Source organism: Leuciscus leuciscus, assembly GCF_965113295.1.
Source record: "Leuciscus leuciscus genome assembly, chromosome: 1".
Taxonomy (NCBI): domain Eukaryota; kingdom Metazoa; phylum Chordata; class Actinopteri; order Cypriniformes; family Leuciscidae; genus Leuciscus; species Leuciscus leuciscus.
Genome location: NC_138725.1, coordinates 59650477 through 59677822, shown reverse-complemented (window position 1 = coordinate 59677822; position 27346 = coordinate 59650477). Strand labels below are relative to the sequence as shown.

The 27346-nt window shown below is 38.1% G+C and overlaps 1 protein-coding gene across 2 annotated transcripts in view; it reads right to left on the bottom strand.

Annotated features, from left to right (window-relative positions):
- The window catches only part of kansl1b (KAT8 regulatory NSL complex subunit 1b), a 95862-nt gene extending 69398 nt beyond the window's left edge, over positions 1-26464 (bottom strand). The window contains exon 1 of one of the 2 annotated variants that reach the window (XM_082183873.1): positions 26367-26464. The gene's annotated coding sequence lies outside the window, so the exon portion shown is untranslated. Of the gene's footprint in view, positions 1-25016; positions 25157-26366 lie in introns of those variants that run through there. The other variant, XM_082183872.1, reaches the window with a different exon arrangement.
- Between the last annotated feature and the right edge of the window lie 882 nt (positions 26465-27346).

The window sequence follows — 27346 nt, the reverse complement described above, 5'->3', positions numbered from 1 at the left end:
AAAAGGTGGCCTACAGTAGCCTTATGTTATCTTGTTTTCTAACTACAATTAAATAAATATTGGTGGTTCTTCAAGATTTTCTTGACTCTAGCATATTTCCATTCTGTGATCGGCAATCGGCAGATCATGATTTTGGTGATCGGTAATCGGTGATCGGCCCCAAAAATGCTGATCGGAGCATCACTACACTCAATGAATATTAAATACAAATCCTATATTTATAAAAAAAGAAAAAGAAAAAAAGAAAAAAAAAAGTGAACAAGTTTTCAAGTGTTTAATTAATAAAAATAAATTAAGAGCTACAAACCTGTATATTAAACTCTTTTTATTTTAGGTGCAACCCTTTCACGCATCGTGGTCACTACAGTGGACAGCTATTAAAAAAGCATTTTCTTGAATTTGCACGGGTTTTTATGGCAAAGTTGCACATCAATCTCTTCATTGGACCCTGGTGCATCATCCTATAAATTGCAATCAAGTGGCAAGCCTTTGTGTTTCGATTTTTTCCCCCTCCAAACCAAGATGGCCAAGGGTCAGTCAGACATGCCAAGTTGCTCCAGAATATCCACCCATTCCTAGGAGACTCTTGTAGGTAAAAAAAATATTGCAGCATAAAGCAATATCTAATGAGTCATATCACAGTAAAATTTTCCAAGTTTTGATTTTAGATTGAGAGAAAACTCTGATTAATCACATGTCCACTGTAGTGGACGTCATGCATGCAATGGCTATATTTCAGATACAATTCATAATTATAATGTGAATATTGTTTTTGAAATTTAAAACTTAACTTAATATGCATTGACTTTTTCTACTGTAAATAAATGTATTTGTATTATTAGAATGTAATTTTCATTGACATCGAAAAAAGTCATGTGATTACATAATGTATGACACTTGTAATGCATTACTTTACTTGTTAGATCAAAAAGTAATCTGATTTTATAATGCATGTTATTGTAATGCATTTTTTACTCATAACATCAAAAAGTAATCTGATTACATAATGCATGTTACTTGTAATGCGTTTCCTTTCTCATAACATCAAAAAGTAATCTGATTATGTAATGTGCGTTATTGTAATGTGTTTTTTTACTAATAACATCAAAAAGTAATCTGATTACGTAATGCATGTTACTTGTAATGCGTTTCTTTACTCGTTACATCAAAAAGTAATCTGATTAGGTAATGCATGTTACTTGTAATGCGTTTCTTTACTCGTTACATCAAAAAGTAATCTGATTAGGTAATGCATATTACTTGTAGTTAATTACTTGTTAGATCAAAAAGTAATCTGATTAGGTAATGCATGTTACTTGTAACACATTACTTTACTTGTAACATCAAAAAAGTAATCTGAATGCGTTATGCATGTTACTTGTAATGCGTTACCCCCAACACTGATCATTTCAGATGAGATTGAAAAAACGTATCGCTAGGTTTTCTCAGAGGAGGGCTATGATAGAAATGTGCATGTCCATCTTGAACATAATCAGAATTCTCAGCTAATAAGGGTAAATCTCCATACTCTGGTGCACTGGAGGGAGCATCTGAGTGGTTTCCACAGTTGTACCTTGACAGGCTGTAGAAAATTCTGATGGAATCACGTCCTCATGTTCTGATATCAAAGATACGCAAAGTGCAACTTGTAGGAAGTTGTATGAAGCCATTGCAATATTTTGCATTTATATTTTTTGTATATATTTTATAGTTTTCACATTATTTGATATAATTGCATTGATTAGTTTGTTAAATTCACATACTTTATCTGTTTGATTATTGTCTTATATTTAATACAGTATATCTTCAGTTTAAACCAACCGCATGCTGTCCACTCAAGTGGACATCTGAAGATCTCTTTGAAAAATTTGTAAAAAAATAAAATAAAAATCAATTCTTGTTTTTCATGCCCTAAGAGCAATAAAAACACATAGGAAAAAAACTGAGGGTATCATAATTCATGCATGAAAGGGTTAAAACAGAACCCAACTCTATATTTCAAATGCATACAATGAATAGACAGGATTTTGATGCAAGATGAAAAATTGATGCTGAAAATTGGACAAGTCAGAACAGTCGCATGTCTTGATCAAACAGGTTAACAATCCTCACATAAACCCACATATAAAAACGTTGCATATAATATAATATGTGCCCTTCCTGTCTAACAGCTAGGCCATACAGAAATTGAATAAAATTATCAAACAGTCTGTGTTGCATTAATTATAAATTATATATTGACTAATCAAAGTTACAAAAGTTCTTTATTCAAGAGCAGTGAGTGTTTTTCTCTGTTCTCTTTGTTCTTTGATTAACTTAAATGACAGAGATAATTAGTGGCTACAGTGTACTGTCCCTTTAAGACCAGCCGCTGTTGACAGAGACGCGGAACTCACACGCGGACTCATTCTCTCACGAGGCACAACTCTTCACGTTCGTCATAAGACTGCTCTTATGTTATAAAGATACTCGACAAAAATACATTTTGGCATAATTGTGTGTGTTCTTCGTTCAAGCGCGAAAGATAATTCTATTCTGTGCTGTCTTGTGCGCACTCACGATATCATCGCAAGTTTTTCTGTCACAGTCACGACAGCATTTTGGCAGCATTTTGGTCATATAGCCTAATTGCGTATAGGCTTGTCATAGCGATTGCGATATGATTAAACGTGCAGCACTAATTGAGGTTATTTTATGATTTAGATAAAACTACCATAAAATCTCACAGCATTAGCTATAAAATTGAGTTTGCAAGCCTATGAACAGTGGAGGAAAACTAATACATAAAGATGGAAAAAAATCGATTCTTGGCGTTTGAGAATCGATTTTGAATCGACCACATTTTAAAAAACGATTAATCGAAAAATCGATTTTTTTGCCCAGCCCTATAATGTACACAGGGTAGAGGAGAACGACAGTCAACTACTTTGAATATTATAGCATTTTGGGCATAAACATGTAAATAGTGAAAAGACTGACATTGAAAAATGACACAGAATGATTCAAATTTAATATTTAAATATTTAAACCAAATAAATAAATGTTCGTGGTTCGCACTGATGTTATTCATTTGTTCTCACACACTTCAGCGTCGCGGTCACTGGCCACTATCTATTATTAGCGCAGCGGCCGTCAGCCAACTCTTCACGTCATGTCATCATAAAAAGAAATATACAAGAGGAAGATAAAATAATCAGGAATCATAGATCCATATGAAGCACCACAAGTTCTTTTTACAGGCATTAAATGTGTAGAAAAACTTCCTGACATTGAGTTCGGTGACATTTACAGCTACCTTATTCACTTCCCATCACGCTACACCGGAGCTTAATTAAAAGCATACAAAAGCTTAGCAGGCTATGGGTATCACGAGTCCGGATGGGTCAGCAACTCTTTGATTTGGACGCCAGCGGGGAAGGATTTTTCAATCATCACCGCAAAGGTGGGTCAATAGATGAATATTTCGCGACGAGCTGTATTATCACCAGCGGTTTAGCATTTTCTATTCCGTCAAGATGGCTGCTCCAAATGGCGTGACGTCACGCGGGACGTCCCTCCAACTATTTCCATAACTACGTCCATTTAAGACATAAACTGTTTTTAGTGAATCTCCAAGCCGGTAGCCTAGAAATCTAGACGCACCCTAGCGGCAACAAAATGTATTTTGCAGCCAGGGTAGTCTAGCAACTCTCCATAGACTTTCGAGCTGCAAAAACCTAAATTGGGTCAGGCCAATCACGTCGCGTATAGAGTAGGCGGGCGGGCTTAACATATGACGACAGAGTTGCGACGGTTACCTGCCACTTGAAAACAAAGAATGACGGCTACTGCTGGAGAACAGCCTTTCGAATCGGCTTTGTCCGCGACTCTGGAGGACTTGGAGTTAAGTTTTTCTTTGAGAAAAGAGCAAAGAACGGCCCTTAAGTCATTCTTAAAAAAAGGAAGATGTGTTCGTCGTTTTGCCGGCCAGATATGGCAAAAGTTGAATCTATCAACTAGCTCCGCTGTTGGGAAAACGCTCTGGTTGGTTGAAGCGCTGTCCTATTGCGTGCAGAGGGAATTTCAAAGACAGTCGTTTATCCCGCCCCTCGGAGTGAGCGTGTCTATGGTGAGTTTCCAGACCTAACATCTTGATGTAGGTCTGGCTTGCCAGGCTACCAAGCCGGTCATTTTGACATACTTTTGTGTACATTTGATCGTTTAGACACGCACATTAAACCCAAAGTAGGCTATAATTTGCTTGTCTCGGTTTCGGTTTCGGAGCGCGTGCCGCCTTGCAAACAACATCTCTTGCGCAGATTTTGTGCTTTTAATAGCTCTTTTAATTATTTAACGCGTCTCACAAGTTAGCAACAGTAGCTAGACTGCATTTTACAACAATCACCGATCGTGCTGATTCTGTCGTTAGGTTTGAGTTTTAGGGAGAAATGACAGTGTAATGCTGCGAAGGGAAGAAGTTGCGCTAGATAGAATGCGGATATAGTTTTTAATGGTTTTACCTCAATATATTATTTTTTATAATCTTTGGAAGCCAAAATCTAAAATAAAATCAGACTAATATCACAGACCTTAAGTGTAACCAGGCTACGTTTGAATGTTTAATTCTGTCCTCCGTCATCACTCATTAAGCGTGAGAGAAGAGTGTGAGTTCCCATGAGTGTGTGAGTTCCGTCAAAGGAGAACAAACACTTAGTTCGTGGAGAGGCAGCGGATGCGAGGACGTTAGGTGCACCGGTGCGACCTAGGAAAAATTTTAGTCGCACCCTTACAAAATTTGGTCGCACTCTAGAGCCCTGCGTTGCCAGACCTAACATCTTGATGTAGGTCTAGCTTGCCAGGCTACTATTTTACTGTCATGAATGAATATTGTAGAAAAATTCCACACTAGTAGGGGTGTGACGAGACGCTTACTCCACGAGACGAGACGAGACACGAGATTGGGTTCACGAGAACGAGACAAGACGAGATTTTTACACAATTTTTAAAAAATCCTCAATGATGAAATATATGAATGGAAAATAGTCTTTTATTCAACTGAAAAATCACAAAATGCAAAACAATTTAGGTGCATTTTGAAATCAACTTGTAATGAATGTTATTTTACTTCTATTTTAATTAATTCTATGCAGTAAAGGACATGCAAACACTGCAAAATGTTTTGCTATAAACTCTACCGTCTGGCTTCTCCCCTGTACGATTTCACATGAGAAATCTAACTAAAATAACACTTTAAATGCAAACAGTAAGTGTGTATCCATAATCAAAGTACTGCTCTCTCAAAACTACAAGTTCAAACAGAAACAAATTTTTTCTTCAAGCATGAATAAGAGATAAATTAACTACACAGAACAGCCTAAGATTATGGTCATGGTCTTTTTCAAGAATATAAGCATGTCGATGATTTCTGGCAGCAGTTGAGACCTTTGTGCAGTAACTAGGGCTGCACGATATGAGGAAAAGCTGCGATGTGCGATTACATTGTTTAATATTGCGATGTCGATATGACTTGTGATATGTGAATGTTAGCTATACTGTTCCCATGTCTTAGTGCTTTAATAGGTTCTTTGCCCGATAGGTCAAATGTTTAGTACCTGCCTGGTTCAGATTACACTATTTTAGCACGATTTTGGCACGATCCGTTTCGTGGAGATTCGGACAACGGGCGTCGGGACGCAAGATTCGATCGTTTCATTTCGTATAGTGTGTCATAGTGGGCGATAACCTACGCGTCTGCGATGCTTCAGGACATCACGACAGAAAGACTAGCATGTTTAATTTTAACGGTCCTCCACGACGGGTTGAGTGCGAGCGAGAGTTTGCGTGCGCGAGTGAGCGCGCGCGTGTGTGTGTGTGCGTGAGTGAGTGAGCGAGGGACAGTGTGTGTGTGTGTGTGTGCGGAGTGTGTGTGTGATTGGCCCGGCACACAAATGATTTAAAAGTGGCAGGGGCATCTTCAATACTAATTTCACCCTCACGCTCCATCACTGACATCACAACAACTCACGAGACAAAGTTTCACCTCGACGAGAAATCTCGTCGCGTTTTAATCTCGCGAGATCTCGTAACACGAGATCTCGTCACACCCCTACATTAATACAGGTTTGCAGGCCCCACAAAATGATGCAGTTTACAAAGAGGAGCCAGCAGGAGGCGCATTAGGAGCGGAATATACAAATAACTATAATGCAATATGGTGGATATTAGGGCCGTCCCTAGCGATTATTTTTGCAATCGAGTAATTCATTTAGTGGTAATAAAAATAGGCCTACGCAAAGACCTAAGCCTTTAAAATGACTTAAAAATACATACAATAACAATTAGGGATGCACCAATATTAAAATTTTGGCCGATACCGATATATTGGCCGATTAACTCTAAATTCAAATTTTTATATACTTTGATAGTCTGAATACATAAACAAAAGGCTCACCATTAAAAGCCAATGTCCCAAACACCTCAACATAAATCATATATACAATACAGTAGCCTAGTTTGAACCAGTGTAAGATTCCTTAACTTTTCAAATAAATGTTACACTCCTATGGCCAACTTTCTTTATTAAAAAATGGTAACACCTTATAATAAGCTTTCATTTTGTTAGTAGTAGTTAGCATGAACCAACAATTAATGAACAATACTTCTACAGCATTTATTAATCTTAATGTTAAGCTCAACATTTTATAATAAATTAAGATCTAAAGTTGTATCTGTTGACCTTAGTTAATGCACTGTGAACTAACATGAACACATATTTTATTAACTAACATTAACAAAGGCTATTGCTCTCTGTTAGTTCATGTTAGTTAATGCATTAACAAACGAGACCTTATTGTAAAGTGTTACCAAAAAATCTAGGCCTATTGCCTAACACATTTTTTTTTATAAAATACCCAAATAATGCAAACATGTCATTGGATAACATTGGGCTGCATATTACAACAAAATGCATGTGCCATGGATAAATAAAATGGAATCGCCTTGAAAATGGAATTAAAACCATATTGTTGATGAAAATAATATGAGTTAATAATAATGCATCAATGTTTTTTGATTTTTTTTAAACATTTTTTATTTTACAGTAATAGTAAACATCTTTAATATTAGGCTTACTGTTTCAAATGACATCACTGCTGTTTGAACTGCGCGCGCTGAAGCTGAAGAGAACGAACGTTAAACTGAATCGCTTTGCTAGAATTAGGGCTGTACTGTCCCGTCCCAGTCGATTAGTCGATTAATTGGTCGATACGTTCTGGTTCGACCAAAATTCTGATCGGTCGATTTTTTGCCACGTTCATTTCATCAGTTTTGCCGCGTTTATTTCATCAGTTTTGCCGCGCTGAGGCGCGCTCATTACATCAGGTGGAAAGCACTAACTGCTAATGGGGGTGTTTTCAGAGTACCCTTGTTTCACTGTAACAGTCTGTCTTCAGAACACCCCCCTTGTTTTCACCTTTTTTGCATTAGCCCAACCCAAGAGAGAGCGATAACTATAGAAGGTTTGATGCTGAATATTATTTATTTAATTGTGAGAGCGTTTAATAGTCAGTCCTCTTCTAACATGTCAACAACAAAGAAATCGACAGTGTGGCAGCATTTAGTTAAAATTGATAACAGGAAAAAGGTCGAATGCAAAGTTTGCAAGCAACAGTTTTCCACAGCTCGACGACAAACATGACATATATCATCTAAAAGTGGTAAGCTCACTCGTCTGCGTTAGCTTGCCCTGTCTGTTTTGAGTAGGCTATTCGGTTTTTAAGTCGTGACGTAACCACTCTCCGATAATACTCTTTCCGGGTCCAAAGTCCAGGTCCTCTCTACCTACCTACCGCTTTCGCTAGTGTTTTGGTTATTACTGAGTGTTTTTACAATGCCGCAGTGCTGTGTCCCATGTCCCGAGCTAACTCACTTCAACCTCGTAAATCTTCTTTTTCATTGATGACTGGACTCTACCCTTAATTATGCCACCTGAGTGATGAGCTTCACTAACCACTCTGTTGGTGTTAAAGGAATTTAAACCCTTTTCGACCGCCAAGGGTGCCTCACTAAGAAGGACGTGATCGTAAATAAATTTACAGGTTCCACCATTGTTATTTCTGGACGAGAGGAGCGCTTGGACCCGGAAAAGGCTAAACGTCACGCGTGACGTCAGACTTAACAATCGGATATGAACATATCAGAATTTGCATATTTCAATGTTTTAGTGTTATAACTAGGGATGCACCGATCCACATTTTTTCACTTCCGATCCGATCCCGATACCTGAATTTGGATATCGGCCGATACCGATACTATTCCGATACCAGAGCTGTGTTTGCTTTAATATTTTTAGTATCATTATTGTTTATTTTATATGATGCTGAAATAAACTCCTCTCAACAGGCAAGTATGATATGTAGGCCTACATATTTATGCATGTATGGTAAGTATAAGGTCAGAAAAGGAAGTCAGAAAAACAGTAAATCCTGTTAACAGGAAAAATCCCATTCTGAAAACAAATATGCAACTGTAGGTCATGTCAATATTTATTACATTCCCAAAATGTCAAATATTTTGAGTCTTGAAATATAAGAAAAGTGCAAGTGTAAACATCTTACACACACACACACTATCTAAAGGGTGATCCTCGCTCCGATGCTGTAACTCTCTCGATGAATGCTCGATCAACATCAGCCCAGTGTTGTAGTCGAGTCACCAATTGTCGAGTCCGAGTCAAGTCTCGAGTCCCCGTGTTCGAGTCCGAGTCACCAAAGAAGAGACCATTACCTGAGTTCGAGTCCGAGTCGAGTCTCGAGTCCCCAGTGTTCGAGTCCGAGTCGAGTCATCAAGGTTGAGTCTGTGTTATATTTCAAGACTGCCAACATTTCTCTACTCTGGCACCTTTAAAGAGCTGATATAATTATAAAAGAGGGTCTACATTAAACAAAAATGACACCACTGTGTTGACAATTATAAATAATAAATACAATATAAATAAATATAAATAAAAAATTTGATTTCAATAATGTAGGCTATTAGTAGGCTAAATGTTGAAATTAACATTAACAATGCTGTAGAAGTGCAGTTTATTAATAGTAGCCTAAATGTTAACTAATGTAGTTAACTAGAGTTTAATAAATGGAACATATTGTAAAGTGTTACCGATTTGTTATACACCGATTCAGACGTCTCGTGAGTTCGTTGTTGGACAGATGGTCAGTTGTTTTAACCATTCATTAAAGTGAATCGTTCAAAGGAGTCATTAGTTCGCGAATCGGACGTGTCATTAATGGACGTGTAGCCTATACGGCACGCCTTGTGTGATTATCTCGGCAGTTTAGGACAGGACAAGATTTGTCAACACAGAAAACATTTCATCACTAGATAGGTCTTTTCGTTTATTGAAATTGTGGCTAATGTCAGCTGAATGTGCGGAACGCTTTTCAGAGAAGATAAGGCAAACGTTTTTTGTTTTTTTTCAGCACAATTCACACCTCGCGGTAATTCAGGAGAAAAAAATCTCTGAATGATCTACGTGAAACTTCGGTCTTCCGACCTTTTACTATCGTGTCAATTGATTTTGATTAATATGCGTGAGGAGGGAGCACCGCTCGTGTTGTTTGAAGACGGTGAGAGCGCGCGCGCGGCTGGAGCTTTCTCTCTGCTCGTTCATATATGCAGGAAAAAAAGAGATCCCGTCCGGTCTTGGAGCCCAAAACAGGAAAAGTGTAACATCTTATATCAAATTTTAAATCCTATTTAGTCAGAAACTTCATCCAACGTCATTCATTTGATGAATGCTCAAGTCCGATTTTATATCCTCGAGTCCGAGTCCAAGAACGAGTCATCAGTCCGCGAGTCCAAGTCAAGTCACGAGTCCTGAGAATAGAGTCTCGAGTCGGACTCGAGTCCAGAGAATAGGGACTCGAGTCGGACTCGAGTCCGAGTCCAGGACTCGAGTACTCCATCACTGCATCAGCCATGTGCAAACAGACAAGCGGATTTCGCCTCAGACGCGCGTCAATTTCGCTTCAAACTTTTGCTTTTTACGAGCGTCAATTTCGCTCTGGGCGCGCGAATGGATTCAAAATATTCAAGCGTCCAACTAGACGCGGCAGACGCGAATTTGACGCGCTATTCGCGTTTGGTGTGAACGCACAGTAACGTGGTGCTTTTTTAAATGTTTGATTGCATTCGTTGTGTTGTACGACGCGAGGGAGCTTCAACGAGCTCTGAATTACGGCTTTGCAAACATTGCATTTTGCTGTCTTGCTCTGCGGTGTTTCCAGTGTGAAGAATTTCCACACAGCGGCCGCAAACTCCGGAATGGATTTCCTGAGCGGTGGCGTGTCTCATAACTCTGTGTCTCATTGAGCCGCGCCTCCGTTCAGGAAATCCATTCCGCAGTTTGCAGCCAGCTAGCAGACTAGCCGGCGGGAATCACTTTTGGAGTCATTTCAGCAGACAACGTTAAAGCGCAGACATGACTCAAGGATATCGGATATCTCCGCAGGTTGGATCGGGAAAATCCGATACGTGAATTACGCTGGTATCGGTCCCGATACCGATACTGGATCGGATCGGCCCCATCCCTAGTTATAACCTAACTTTTTTTTTTTTTTTTTTTGAGCCTAATGTGCAATTGCGCTGTGCTGTTGGTTGTGTTAGTTTTGAGCCTAGGATGCTTTATTTTTCAGTTGTGCACTATTTCGTTTCTGCTCTTGATCTGGTTTGTTTAATAAATATTCTTTTTTTATTAAAGTTGACGTGCCTTTTGTGTTTATTAAGAGTAAAAGCTTTAAGTTAATAGTCTATTCGTGTCTCAGCTGCGAAGCTGAGCTCATGTTCAGCCTCGCTCGGTGCGAGGACATGAACCGTGAAATTATAGTTATATAATTACAGTTATAACTTATTATTATAACATATGACAAAAATAATTGTCTAAATTATGTTGCATATTCCTCAACAGTTCTTGTGATGATATCACTAGTTGACAACATAGTACTATTTTCGGAAATCATAAGCTATGATATTGCGCAGGTGCACGTGATGCAACGCTGTCAGAGCCGACAGACTCGAGTGTCAGACGGTCAGACTCATTTCAGTGCAAAATAATTATGTCAAAAAGTACAAAAACGATTTAATATACTGCAAATATCCTACTAGTTTTTTATGTTTATTTATAATTCATTTAGGCGGACAACAAGGCTACCAAGTACTGCGCACAGTGCGCATCTAATTAATTGAACGTGGGTTTTTTTTCTACCGTCATTTTTTGTCGAAAATTTCAGGACTTCAGTCGACCAAGATTTTCTTTGGTTGAGTACAGCCCTAGCTAGAAGGTTTATCAACTCAACGGTTGCTGATGAATGCAACTGAACCCAAAGAATTTACAACTTATTACAATAATGTATACGATTATAATGATATGACAGTACTAATCATAGCTTTTAATGTTTTGCATTGCTGTTTGATCACGCGTGCTGAAGCTGAAGAGAACGAGCACTGGGAAACTGAATAACTTTTCTAGCAGGTTGTTCAAATCAACGAAACGCATCCTATATGAGATTAATCAGATATTTATATTACATAAACGTAATATTACGACTTATCATATATCTGTACAAATGACGTGAATGCACAAGCGAACTTGACTGTGCCAGTCAGAATGTGTAATCCCTGTTCTGGACGCGCTATTTCCACAACAACGCGCAGAAACGGCAGAGAATTCACAATGTTTTATTACAATAGTATTCTCATTATTATGGCATGTATATGACAGGCCCAATCATAGTTATTAATGTGCATTGCTGTTTGAGCTGCGCACGCTAAAGATAAAGATGATCACCGGTACAATTAAGCGCTTTACTGCATTATTCTTTAACTCAACCAAACGCATCCTATATTCTAATCAGATATATATATATACACACACACACAAAATAAACCTATCACAAGCGAACTGACTGTGCATGTCATGAAGGCTTAACTCCATACCGCTCAACGCGCTCGTCGCGCTGAAACACTAGCGAACACATATCACAACATGCTTTTACAGGCGTGCTCTTATTATAATGTTATGAAGCCTATGTGACAGATGTGCTGCACTGAACTATCTTACTTTTCGAAATGATTCGAATAATTCAAAACCATCATGGCGACCAGCGCGCATATCTCAACTTAAGTAAATAATCTACTATCTATCGGCTTTGAAATATCGGCCAAATTTTTCTTATCGGATCGATAACGATAACATCAAAAATGACCATTTATCAGCCGATATCGATATGTGGTCGATATATCGTGCATCCCTAATAACAATGAGACAATACAATTTGGTTCACAAAGTATCAAAAAGCAAGCAGGTCTAATCATATGGTTTTATAGAACAACACTGTTAAAATACTTAAAATAATATACATTAGGGCTGTGACGATATATATCGGATGGACGAAATAAAGTCTACCGTTTCATATTACGCTCTATCGTTTATTTTGTGGTGTCGCAAAACACATTGTTTACGGCAATACTTTTTCATCATTTGGATGACTGCAATCTTACACGCCGCCAAGGGGATGCAGGCAGAAATGTGAATAACAGCATAGCGAGGGGAGAGAGAACCAGGTGGTTCCGAGTCTGAGCAGGAGAAGGACCAGCCAGGACAAATCGAGGAGCTTGTTCCTTAACGAGGGGCTACCTCTGTAGCATGGACATGGTTTGGTTAACTTTCTATATGTTTGGTTGACTAATTTATTTTGATAATGAAGAGGCTGCGGTGTTAGCAATACTAGAATATGCTGTGAAGTGTGTGAGGTGCCGGCGAGATCACAGGAATTTTTGTCCTTCTGAGGAACCTGTTACTCCGTAATTTATGATCATACGGATAGAAGCAAGACATGATTCAAAACTGTAAAGCTTTTGTAAAATATGGAGCCCGTCACAATGAACCGAAACTCAGCAAAATGTTTTCTTTTGTTTTGTTCATCTGCAATTCATCATCATCATCATCTTCCGCTTATCCTGGTAATCTGCAATGAATTAAGTGAAATATATTTCACGTATAGGCCTATTTATTAGTTTTATATATTTTTGTTTTATTGTTTTCTCCGTTCACAGAAGCGCATCACTGCGTGATGTGATGTGTAAATCCATGTTCTACACTATCCTGCAATTTTCGCTGGTTTCAAAACACATAACAAGCTGCATATTACCTGCTATTAATTTTCACTGAAATGTAGGCCTAATTGATTGACAGTTGGTGACTTGTATCCTCGGAAAATCTAACGCCAGCGCATTGCCATTGCGATTTACATAATTGACAGCTGAGCGCAGGCATTTCACTCACGTTGGACAGGCCAGGGCCTGAATTTCGTTTTGGAAAATGGGGGGGAAATCCCCCCTTAGGTGATTCTTATGGAGGGGGATTTTTTATTTGAGGGGGGAGTTTAGACTTTTTTTTTTTTATTACATTTATCTCACCTAAATGTATGCTCACTCATTGCATTTTTCAATGGGGTAATTTTGTTCTTAAAAGGTAGGGTCTGCAGTTTTTTTCTAAAAAAATGTTTTTCCAAATTTGTTTAAACTTTCTTTACATAGGCTACCAATACATAATTAAAATGTAAGTACTCTGAAAAAGAGAGTATAAAAATCTAGTGTCTGTAGTCCTCTCAGGGCGCAATAAACACAGCTACTTATTTCCATTCGGAACGAATGAAATGATTGGCTGGGCGACTGTCACTCTCCCTCGCTACCATCCCTGCCGCTACAAGAGCTGCCCACATGCGAGAACCCGTTTGACTCGAGGAGGGGAAGAGGCACAGAGAGAGGCACGGAAGCTAGGAAGAATCACAATAATGGCAGAGAAAGAGCAGTCAAAATTCCCAGTACCTGCATATACAGTCAGCCAAGGCAAAAAAAGGAACTAGTAAGGTAGAAAGGTAGGCTACTTGTCACCGGAGTGTAACGTTAGTCCTCATCAGAGCCAACAGTGCTTTCATTGTGGAAGCTCTTAAGCCTGGAACACACCAAGCCGACGGTCGGCCGTCGGGCAGTTTCCGTGCGTCGGCCGACTAAATCTTCTCAGTGTGTTCCGCACCGTCGGCTGAAATTGGTCCTCGTCGGCTTTGTAACGGCCGATTCGACATGTTGAATCGGCGTCGGGCCGTCGGTGAAAGAGGGAACTCTGATTGGCTGTTCAGCTTAGTGACCGAGTCAGTGCACGAGAATAATAGCAAAATAGCGAGCAAAGTCAAAACGGTACAGGTAGAAGGCTGTTCTAATGATATGTCATCTTATCTGAGTGTTCCTTGGCGAATATTTCAATATTAACACGAGAGGAGTGGAATAAAGACAGTGTTTAGCAGGATTGATATTCAAAACGGTAAGCACGCACTGCTTTGTTTACGGTTTGTGTAACTGCAGCCGGCAGCGCCGGTTTCCCTTTTTGAATGACGAATATAGACGAATATATCTGCAGAAATAGACAGCTGTCTCATTTACACGCAGGCGCAGAACGCGCATTCTAGCTGACAGTCGGCTGTAGTTCTCTCGGTGTGTTCAAGTGCAGCTTTTTACCCCGACGCGAGGCGACAAGTCGGCTTTCATCAGCGCTAGTTCGTCTGCGTCGGCTTGGTGTGTTCCAGGCTTAACATGCAAAACACCGTATATGTTATGAATCTTACACGAAATTCACCTTCATCACAGTGTAACTGATGGTAATGGGAAAACGTGTATCAATGCAACCTGTTTTTAGCTTTGCCTTATGTTACTAGCTCGTTACCGAATCAAACTCAATATTAGGGCTGTAATCTCCCAGTCGATTAGTCGATTAATTGGTCGATACGCTCTGGCTCGACCAAAATTCTGATTGGTCGATTTTTTGCCACGTTCATTTAGAGCACCCCTGTTTCACAGGTAACAGTCTTTCTTCAGACCCCCCCCCCCCCCCCCCCCCGCTTTCACTTCTTTTGGATTAGCCGGGGAGACAGATTGAAGAAAGTAGGCTACTAGAAGGTTTGCTGAATATTATTTAATTGTGAGAGCGTTTAATTCATAGTCAGTCCTCTTCTACCATGTCAACAAAGACATCGGCAGTGTGGCAGCATTTTTTTTAAATACAAAATGGGAAAAAAGTCGAATGCAAATTTGCATTGTTTGTATTCGTTTTGAGCCTATGCTTTATTTTTCAGTTATGCACTTTATTTAATTTCTGCTCTTGATCTGGTTTGTTTAATAAATATAATTTTTTTATTAAAGTGGACGTGCCTTTTGTTTTTAAGAGTAAAAGCTTTAAGTTAATAGTCTATTCGTGTCTCAGCCGCGAAGCTGAGCTCCTATGTTCGTGCGAGCTGCACAGAGCGGCTGAAATAATAGTGTCTGTCAGTTATTATAATACATATGACAAAAACAATTGTCTAAATTATGTTGTATATTCCTCAAAAGTTATTGTGATGATATCACTAGTTGAAAACAGTACTATTTTCAGAAATCATAGGCTATGATAATGCGCAGGTGCAAGTGATGCAACGCTGTGAGAGCCGACAGACTTGTGTGTCAGACTCATTTAAGTGCAAAATAATTAGGTCAAAAACTATTTATTATACTGCAAATAGCCTACTTGTTTTTTATGTTTATTTATAATTCATTTAGGCGATCAACAAGGCTACCAAGTACTGCGCACAGTTCGCAGCTAATTAATTTAACGGGTTTTTTTCCTAACGTAATTTTTAGTCGATTTTTAGCCAAAAATTTCAGGATTTCAGTCAACCAAGATTTTCTTTGGTTGATTACAGCCCTACTCAATATATTTTAAACTTTACCAGTATCGATATGCTAGCTTGATAGTGAGTACTAACAGCCATGTAAGTTGTTTATTTTAAACTTTAAAGCTGTTATAATCTTTAACAAAATGTTTGACATTATTTGACAAGCCCATGCACACAAAAGACAAGTCTCACGCAGTCGGATAATAGGTAATAATAATAGCAATAATAATAATTATAGATAATATCTCTGGTCTATCCTAATATTAATTATAAATACAATGTATATAAAATATAAATACAATATAAAATAAAAACAATAAAAACAAATACAATGGATTGACCACCTGGTATGGTGTGTAAGGTATTTTGCAGCTCATCCTTTCCGAGCATATAGTGAAGTTTCTCTGAGTCATTTAGAGTAAAGACTGAAAAATTCAGTGCTGCAAATTGTGGAAAAAATATTCCCCTTGTAGTGGTAGGCTACTTGGGACAGACAAGAAAGTGTTTTCATCTTCTGTCTATCTGATTCAAATCACAGTCTGCTAATTCAGTGGTAATAATTTAATTGTTGATTTTATTTATATTATTGTCCATTTATCGAACTTCCACGCCTCTTATATAGTAATGATATATTACTATGTACCAATTTACTAATGCTCAGACACACTCGGCCTCTCTCGCGCGCAGAAAACACTAGGTCTCGCTCGCGGACTCTCTGACACACTCGGTCTCTCTCGCGCAATGTCGCTCGCGGAGTTCGCTTTGCTTTTGTCCAGTCCGGCGCCTTATAGCTCAGCTCTGCTCCGCGCTCGACTCAACTTTTTTTAATTTATACTCAAAAATCTCCTTATTCTTAATCACTTATTGAGTGGCGCAATAGTCGCGCGACACAACGAATCGATAATGAAATTTGTAATCGATTCGTTGTTGCAGCCCTAAATTGCACGTCAACGCGGACAACGACACAGAAGTATAAATGAAAACCAACCCTGAGTTTGTTCAACTACCATCATGGTACAGGCCCCTGCTCTGAGACGCATGTAAACTACAAGCATGTAAATAATTAAAATGCATATATTTATGTAACTGAATCACAGCCTTTGTGAATTTACAATAACACTATGCTTTAGTATGGTTTTTAAATTGGTTTTATTGGTTTTAATACATAGTACAGCCTTAGAAAACGGTCTAATAATACGGTTCATGGATTCTCTTCCATGGAATCCGCCACTTCCGGTATTTTGCTGGTTACTCGACATGGGTAAATTGCAATCAAGAATTTTTTTAAATAGAGTACACAAATTTAATCAAGGAATCATGACAGCCCTAGTGGATATAATGCAAAAATAAGCAGCAATTTAATGACAAATAAGATGTACACAAACTTGCTGACTTTCCTTTCCTGAAAAGGAAAATATGTGCAGTATGGATTGACAAGGCTGTAGTAGGTCGATTCTGGAACTGATACAAAACAGAATGACTTCTGTTAACCAGACAATCAGTATGTTTGCATGCACAATATGGTAATAACTATCAAAAGGCAAATGCTTTAACATGTTACTTAATAAATATATGCACAGCGTGTTTCATATTGAGGAGCGGCAGTGTGATCAGAGCGGCTCGATCAGCTCAGTTAATTCTGCTCCATCTTTGCAAGCACTGCGAGTTTGAGTCAATTGCATTTGAAAAGCAAAATGCAGCAAACATTAGCCTACATGTTTTTACTCCAAACTTGTTGATAACGTCAGTCGAGTGTTTGAAATAACTTTCATTTGGGATCTAAAGTGGCTTCTTATACAGAATGAGGCAGATAATGTATTATTTTGTAGTATTCTATTCAGTAATTATCTAATGCCAGTTATTTTCGCTTTCTCTGGCAGAGCAAAATTAAACATCGCTTAAATGTCTTGCCTTTGTGGAAGATAAAATTCGCTCTTCAGACCTTTTACAACAAGTAGAAAACATGAAGATACATGTCCCACATCCCTCTTAAAGTGCAGAGCGGTAGGCTATATCACGCATCTTTGTGGAAATATAAAACTACTTTTTTTATATATATTTACCTTTATTATATTATTTAAGTTACCATTATTTACTGATATTAATTTCAATGCTTTACAGTCAAACTGTCCATTTCTTTGATGGAATTGCTCAACTAAACACGCATGTCTGTTACGAAATGTTTGACCCTTGTTTATTATTATTATTTTTATTTCAAAACAACCCCCATCTTATCTTCATAAAATGGCACAGCTTTTTACATTAAGATACATTCATATGTGATATGATCTGAAAGCAAAACAACTAGATTGACTATTTTTATGATAGAACTTCAATAGCCTAATTAGAACTAAAATTGGTAACCATGTATGAATGCAGATGTTGGTCATTCAGTGTTTCTGTAAAAAAAAAAAAAAAAAAAAAAAAAAATTATATATATATATATATTAGTGTTGTCACGGTACCAAAATTTCAGTATTCGGTACCGATACCAGTGAAAATCCACGGTTCTCGGTACCAATTTCGGTACCAAAGCTTAATTTAGATTAAATTTACATAATTATATTAAAGTGTATATCACAAAGATGCAAACTGTATTAAAAACACTTTACAATAAGATTCCATTTGTTAGATAACATTAGATAAAATGACCTAACAAAAAAAAACAATAGTTATATACTGTCGCAATTATTCTCCTTTAGGGGTTAATTTAAAAATACATTTTTAAAATCAAAAGTTAACATTATTTCTGTTAACATTATTTAATGCACAATGAATGAAGTGAATAAACATGACCAATCAAGTGTTTTGTATTAAATAACATTCACAAACATTAATTAATGTTGTAAAAATATATTGTTCACTCATTGTGTTATGTTAGATAACGCATTAAGTGATGTTAATGAATGGTATCTTATTGTAGCATTACCAAACTATACAGGAGATAAAATATGTTTTATTTGACTTGACTATACTTTTATTTAATCCAAAACTGTATTCATATTTAACTTTAAAAGGGCTTTTTAAACCTGCTAAGAGTTATCCAGCCAAGAATAAGACTAGAACTGCTTTTCTGACGGACTGATATTAATGACGGCTTTTTATTTCTCATCTCCATAAATATATCTAGTAGTAAAGCTAATGCAAGGGCTAGAAATCAATTACTAGGCCTATGTCACACTTCCTCGTCGTCATGGAGAGCGCAGTTCGCACAAGCGTTTGTACTCCCGTGGCGTCTGTCGTTGCTATGCATCCATGAACGCACATGGAAAAGCGAGCGCGCCGCTTCTATTATGAGCGCGCTTGCCGCGCGCCATTTGAAATAACGTATCTGCACGCGCAAAAACATCAGCACCACATCAGCAGCAGCACCGCCGATCGCCATCAGCGCTTTTATGAAGAGGACGCAACTGCACGCGCTTCGGGCATGCACGCGCATCAAGTACCGGGTTTGAGAAAACCTGGTACCGTGACGTTTAAAAAAAATTAGTACCGACTTGGTACCGAAGTACCGGGTCTTTTGACAACACTAATATATATATATATATATATATATATATATATATATATATACACATACATATACAATATTGATAAGATAATAGCACTACTGATTCTAATACTAATAACAATATAAAAGACAATAAGGTCTGATGAGCTGCTGGGATAATGAATATTAATCATGTTGTCTGCATTCATTCGAATTGATTTGCTGAAAGGGCCGTTCACATAGAATGCATTTTTCCATGCTACCGCGCTACTTTTCAATTGTTTTTCAATGTAAACGTGCTAGACGGAAGTCTTGAACAGTTGCGCTCGCGTGTCGCATCTTTTGCAGTGTCTTGCACGACACGGCATTCTAGAAACGCAGTGCTCAAATTAAAAGAAATTCAACTTTTAAAAAGTGCATCTCTATTTATTTATTTATTTATTTGACAGGGACATTGCACAACAAATGTGTTACACAGACCAGAGATAGCTGCAAGCTAATTTTCATCTGTAGTCCCTGCGCAGAGGCAAAGTGACAGCAGGTTTATACAGTGGACAATGAGCATTCTTACTGATGAGTTCATTCACAATATAAAATACAGATACAGCACCTACAATAGGATCACCTCAACTAACATGCAATTACAATATTTACAGTATTTACAATTATCACAGTTTTTATTTTTTTGTATAAAAGAAGAATATTACCTTCTTACATTTTTAACAATACCCCAATTTACCAGTTTTGTGTTAATGATCGCAAATCTGACCGTCTTTAGACCTTGCACTTTTTGTTGTTCCGCTGACCTGTATCTCACGTTTACGTTTTACGCGTTATCAGTTCTGCCCACAAAGTTAAACCAGCAGAGGCTTCTGCTTGTTATTAAAGGTGCTCTAAGTGATGTTGGGTGACGTCACTTCTTGTTGACGTTTAAAGTATTGTCAAACAAAACGGAGGCTAGCTAGACCCTCCCTCCTCCTCATCTGCGCACTAACCCAAACCCCACCCCCAAATCCTTCTTGTCGGTTATTGGCTGGAACAGTTTGTTATGTTTAGTGGTGCGGGTTAGCCCAGTTTGTTGAGCCTGGGGTGTCCACAGAGACCGCTTTTTTTTTTTTACAGTGTGTTCAGGGGACAGGCAGCTAGCGGATGGTGAGGAGATGTTTGCTGTATGTGACACAAAATGTTTTGGCCTAAAAAACGTGTGACATTACTTAGAGCACCTTTAAACACGGAATAATTCCAAATGAACTGTTTTGACAGGAAAATACAACCAAGAACATAATTTAGGGGCTCTCAGCTAAACGACGGTTAGTGAGGCGCCTTCACAAGACAGTTTACAGTGCGTCAAATACGCAGCGCATCCATTGAGATGAATTGTAATAGTGCATTTTAAAGACGGAGAGCGAAACTCAAGCGCTCAGAGTGTTCAAGACGAGTGAAAATATATATGTGCTGAACTTATACTATGTGATATAGGCTACTTATACTAATGATAGACATTATTTAGTCGCCTAGCATGAAAATTGTTGCTTATGGGAGTGACTTGCACTGTATGTTGATGTGCAAAAAGAATACACAAAATACAACCCTAAATAGGCCTAGGCCTACATATAGAATGTTGTTCCTTACTTTAGTCCCTTTCAATAAAGCAACAAAAATGTTAGAATAAATGGTCTTATCCTGTTTTTGTCTTTTTAATCTTTGTGGCTCTAATCTGGGCCCTCAACCTATCACAAGGGAAGTTTTCAAACGATCTGCTTTGTCGACTGTGACAACCTCCTCCTCTCACACTCCCTGAAACGTGTGAAGGTCAAAAACATGTATTTCAATGACTCCTGAGTGGTGGAGAGAAAGTAGTAGTTCCCTGGGTCCTCTCAAACAATCCCAATTTTCCCAAATTTCCATTTGGACACTTATTTACATACCAAAGACAAGCATGTCATCGCTAGCTAGCAACTCTTATTTTCTCAGGGGATATTGAGCACAATGCAGTTGAGTAATTACAATTACCTAAAGCCACAACAGCACTACCAACACAGATCTCAGAACAGTCATGTTTTTGTGTAACCTATGCCACACAGTGCTGACTTATGAGAAAACACAAGGTGCTTACTAAAAAATAATCCTGTAACAGTTTGTACTTAGACAACTACTCTTGCAGGACATCTAAAGATAATATCAATCAATCTATACATAAATATATATTTTTTAAATCCATCACAAAATGATTAAAATGTAGGTATTGATCAATCACATTCTACTGATTAAAATACAACCTCTACTCATCTACTCATAATCAATACATCAATTAAACAAAACTGATTTCAAGTGGTTGTAATAAGTCCAGATCATGGTTCTCACACTGTCTGGCCTGAGGAGGAAGTGTGTGAATGAGAGCTTATCTTTTTAGTGTGTAAATGTAGGTGTGTGTGTGTGTGTGAGAGAAAGCCTTTATGAAAAGGCCTTTATTTGTGGAAAGTTGACGCATCACATGTCCTTGAACTATTTTAAAACACACATGAGAATCTTAGGTTAAAATTTATATGAATTTATAATGGTAAAATGCATATTTTGCCTTCATTTTTGCAGTATTTGTCCTGTGGTGTGATATCCAAGTCGTAAAAGTTCAAACAAATATTCCATATAGCATGAATTCATAAAAGCTATACATTTTATCATTATAAAATAAGCAAAATGCTGTTTAAAATAGCTTTACATGGATTACAGCATGTCACACCACTTGGACATGTCAATTTCCCTAAAGTTTTTCATGTCAACTACCCTTGTGAGAGGTAAGTGAACTTTAAATTCAAGGTTCGGCCTAACCTTAGCTAACAACTTTCAACAACTGTCACGGCTCGTTTGATAAACAGTGGTGGTTTATCATTCTCTTCAGAAGATCAATCTACAAAAAAGGAGGAAATTTCAGAGACTTCAGAGGCAGAAGGTCAACTCGGCATTCTCATGGAGTCTGGAAAGCTTTGATTTCTTCCATATGGTTCAAGTATTCCCAGCAGGGGGAATTTACTTACAGAAGCCCTTTAAGACTGAAATAAAAAAAGTATTTCATTTAAAAAGACTTAAAGTGAATAGCTTTGCGCACAAAAAAACTGCTGTTGTTTGTAAAACAGACACACTTGCCCTTGTAACAGAGAATTCATGTTAATTGGACTAAAACTACAGAGGTTTTCTCTGGATACAGGCCACCGTGTCAGGTTGTTTTTCCCAAACACATTAAACAGGTGGTCCCGTCTCACAATCTGACTGACTCCTCTCTCTGCTCCCAGCCAAATGGATGTCTTCAGTCCCGGCCTTGAACTTTCCAGAGAGAAAAACAACCTTGATGTTTCCAGACACTGTTTGTCAGTAGCTTGCACTTTCTTTCACTTTTCATTTTTAACCTCCAAAGTCCTGCCAATATAATGCCCTGCCAAGGAGAACTTTAAATTACACTTAACAGATACAAGTTAGAAGCTAAGCCTTTTAAGTTTAAAATAAAGCCAGGCCTTGGGGTTTTTGAGTCAGACAAAAACAGGTACTTTTTGTGACACACTTATACTTCAAACTGACATTGACTATGAGTTGCACAGACTTGCAAGGGTATCAATACTCAAATGGATCATAAAAGGATTACAGGAAGATTGATTTAAATGCCTTAAAGCAATAATTCAATTCTCTTTAAATTCACTTGGACAGCCTTCAACAGTGTGGGAGCCAAAAATTATTTCATGCAGCTCAACAGCTGAGAAATGTGGCGGCCCACACAAAAGGTATATCAAGAATGTCTAGAGAGAAATTAGGATTTTTATGAATACCTTAAAAAAAATAAAAACACTACAGTGTCTAAATGACTTTAAGGTCAAATAATTGACCTAAAGCATATTAAGTGCTTATTTATGCACCAAAAATACAAAGCAAAGGAAAAGAAAGTGTTGATGAGATTTCCAAATGACTGCACCGCCTTGAAAAAAATTAAAGCACTAAGTCAATGGTATTGATGTGTTACGTAACAGCTCTTCCTGTAAGGAGGGGATGTAGGACAATGATAAATCTGGATGGAACGAAAAGTACACAACAGCTCATAATCATATGTTGACCCCTGGAGACTCTTAAAATATCCCACAGACAGACTTTAACAATTCAATGCATTTGCTGTGCAGTCAATGTAATAAAGAGCTAGTTTAACCCAAAACAGACTTTTCCAGTACAGAACACAAAAGACCTCAAAACCAGGAAATAAGAGAGCAACTGGAACAAACAGCACAAGAGAGAGACATGGCATTTACCATTAAGGATCAATACAGTATCCATCTATCAGACGAGGGGGGGAGGTTTGGGTCTAGGAAAGTCTTTGTTTCAACCATGTTTTAACCCCATCTAGGAACAACAAGGTTTCAGAACGACAAACAGGCCCCCATTTAATAAATTACAGTCAATGTCTTGTGGGACAGACAATATATAATGTATCTGAATGTCTTAAAAAAAAGGCTAAACATGTCACGGTACAAAAGGCATAACAATAAAAACATGTCATTAATGAGGGACAATACATCACGAATGTCTCTTCAAACCATAAACATCACGTACACATGCGGAACCTGTTATATTTGAGACCTGAGATCAATGGTGTGCTGCGAAAAATATGCAACGTAACACATTATATAATGGAAAAGTACAGCGCGTTAAACTAACCACAGGTTGAGCAGGTTAATGTTCTATTACACCTAAAGCCATCTGCTGTCCACAACCAGGCAAAATACTGAGCTAAATATAAATAAACCCCCTATTATACGGAAAATATGGGCTAGGACGAGCTGAAGGCCATTAAGAATCGCTGGCTGCGTTTCGAAAGCTGGCGTGTTGCCTACCAAAACAGCATTTTTGGACATTATTTCGCTACGTTTCGAGACGCAGCCGATGGCGCGAGGACAGAGACGATTCTATAAAAAAAAATTCTCTCGCGACGTCAGTCCGGTTCAGCGGAGCGAGGGCAAACCAAAGGGGAAGAGGGAAAAAACAACCAAATATTATGTAATGCAGCTAGTTATGGAAAACTCCCCGTGTCCAGTCTCAATGCAAAAGTTGTAACTGTTTACCGAACGATTGCATCATTTTTACACATACATGCGTATGTTCAGTACTGAGCAGATCCCGGAAATCAAATGTATGTGCTATTTGTTTTCTTTAAAATATATTAGATTTTCTGTGCGTCTTAAAGGGCCAGTACGCGTTGACTGTATAATTAATCTGTATTACTGGAAATCCATGTGATGCATAGGCCTGGGACAACATCCAATAACAGATCTTAATGCAATGCACAAGATTCGCACAGCACAGGCGAAACCCTACTGATCTAGATGCAGCAGACAGACATATACTGCGCACCCAACCCATGATCACACACGCGCATATTGCATGGGTTTAACCTACTCAAGGCAAAAGCCTCTGAGTGAACGAACTCGTCTCATGTGTGATTACCAACTACGTGCTTTCGTAAAGTTGACACGTATAATTATGTCTGTGCTAGTCGGGCTGATTTTGCAACCTTGATGGTCTGACTTTCAACGCCGCCTACTTTATGAGTTTAACCAGAACAAACCGTGGAAAATAACTACCGAGAGCAAAAGGCGTCCGATCTGAGCCGCATTTATAGAGTTAACGCGCCCTCGACATGCACTATTTCACCGCACGTCGATTTAGTGCATAATTGCGTTAAAAATGTCTGAAGTTGCCTCACGCCACCGAGTTATAAACTAACAAAGAGAAAAGGAGGAACCTACCACGTGATGAGGAGCCGATTCCGGGGGAAATTGATGTAATAAATCCCCACACCTAAGAAATATAGTAGTAATAACTGACAGGCAGAAGCAATTATCCAGATGCAGATTCCACTGTTGCACGTTCAGGTGGAAAAATCCCCGGCCTCTCGCGCGCTCCGGTGTTCGGTAACCCCCCTCCTCTTCCTCCTCCCACTCCTCCAGGCTGCGTTTAGGAATCACGAAATGGGCGAAAGAAACGGGGGCAGTCGAGCTATAGGAGCCCAGTCGGCTGTTTTTCAATCGCCCCCGACAAAAGCCACGTAAAAACAGAGAAATGTATCCCTTTTCCGGTCGTTCTTTGAGCGCAATCCCTTCTCTCCTTCTCCGAAAGGTCTTCGTGTTCGATTTTGGCTGTTAAAACCACGTTTTCGTCCGTTTTTTTATTGTTGTCGTTCGAGGGGGAAGCGACGAGCTCGGAAAATGGCGGCTCGCTCCTCTCCCTCGGATTGCGAGTCTGACAAACAGAAAGAAGCGGAGCGGCGCAGTGGCGGGAGAGAGACGCGCTACTCTGACTGGCCGCTAGAGGCGCCAAGCTTCCTGACATAATGCGTCATGACATTAGGGGGCGCCACATTTAGACGTGCATTTAGTACATCGTCACCAAATTAATCCTATTCAAGCAGAAGCATAATTGGTCAAAAACAGTCAGAATCTAAATGTTATCATAATTCAAATGTTTAAGTTTTAACAAAATAACATATGGATAAAAACAGCACAGTAAGTAGTGCCTGGAGTCCTGCCTATTGTTGCACATTTCTAGAAAGAAGTTCTAAAACAAATGTTCTACCAGCAGATGGAACTCAAGGGCATCTGAAGTGCTCTATAGTGACCAAGGGGTATGAAGTGTTCAAGAAAACAATACCAAGTGGAGTGGAATACGGCCAAATAACCACTATGGAATAAGATAAATGTTATACAAGACCCCTGCGTGTGAACTTAAATACAAGATTTGTATTACCAGTTAAAAAATTTGCAACAAAGTAAATATAAATCAAAATACACAACACAATGTGGCAAAAATGGGCTTTTATCATAAGAGGTTCGAAATTATGCAACCATGATATGGAGGGTTTAGACTGAGCTTCCTATTTACAGGGGTCCTCATAAATAAAAAGACAGCACCATCTACTGGTTAAAATGGGAATACTCAATTTCTTAACTTCTTTTCTGTGGCACTGGTTATTTATAGAGCCTTTTTTGATTATTCTAACAACTTACAGTATACATACTAAAGAGATACTACAGGAACATCCCCCAAATATATTACAAATAAATGTAAATAAACATGAAAATAACTTAAGAGTGTCAGACCTTAGAGATGACTGGTTTCAGTCTATGGTTTACTGAAACCTCCATTATTAATCCAAATGTAACTTGTAAACTCAAAAAAAGACAGACAGCGATCCAACTTGCAGTCTGAAAAACAAACAAACAAAAAAGATTGTTAGCATATACATTTATAATTGTAATAGCCCATATTCCTAACAATAACATGCATGATTATATATATATATATATATATATATATATATATATATATAAATATATATATAAAATATAATAATATTTAATCTAAATTGCACAATTTAAAACTTTATATTTAACAATATTACACCTACATATTCATTACATAATATAAGGCTGCAAATGTATCGTGTCTTTCACTTATTACAGTCAGATCTTTGGGAGACAATAACAGGAGAGAACTAATTTCATAAAGTTAGTTCAGTCAGATCAGTGAATTTAAACAAAATAAGATATATATATTTTTTTATAAACAAGACTAAAAGTAAAATACAAAAACAGCGCATTAGAAACGGCATCTGAAGCCAGATGATGGAGTGTCAGAATGTGTTTCAAAAGCACGTAAGCTGCCATAATACGTGCGTTCAATATGCTGACTTAATAGGCAGCTCACTAGGTTTTGAAACACAACTACATACAATACAATATAATAAATAAGACGTGTAGAGTATAATACAGATATGAATAAGAATAGCAGACTTACTGCAATTTAATTAGATAAGTTTAAAAAAAAATAAAGTTCAGTATTAATTTCGTTTACTCATGCCCGTTCACAGTAGGTTTAGCATGCTAACATCATCAGCTGACAGTCTCTGCTGTATTACAGCCTTTCTTTCATCACCACTCACATCTTGAAGACGAATTCAAAGGGTACAATTTTAACTGACATTCTCACTTGCAACTACAGGAAAAATTAAATTTTATAGTTGGTTTGGTTTTATGTGGAGGTTAATTCTGATGGACTGAGAGATTTTTTTGAACCCAAA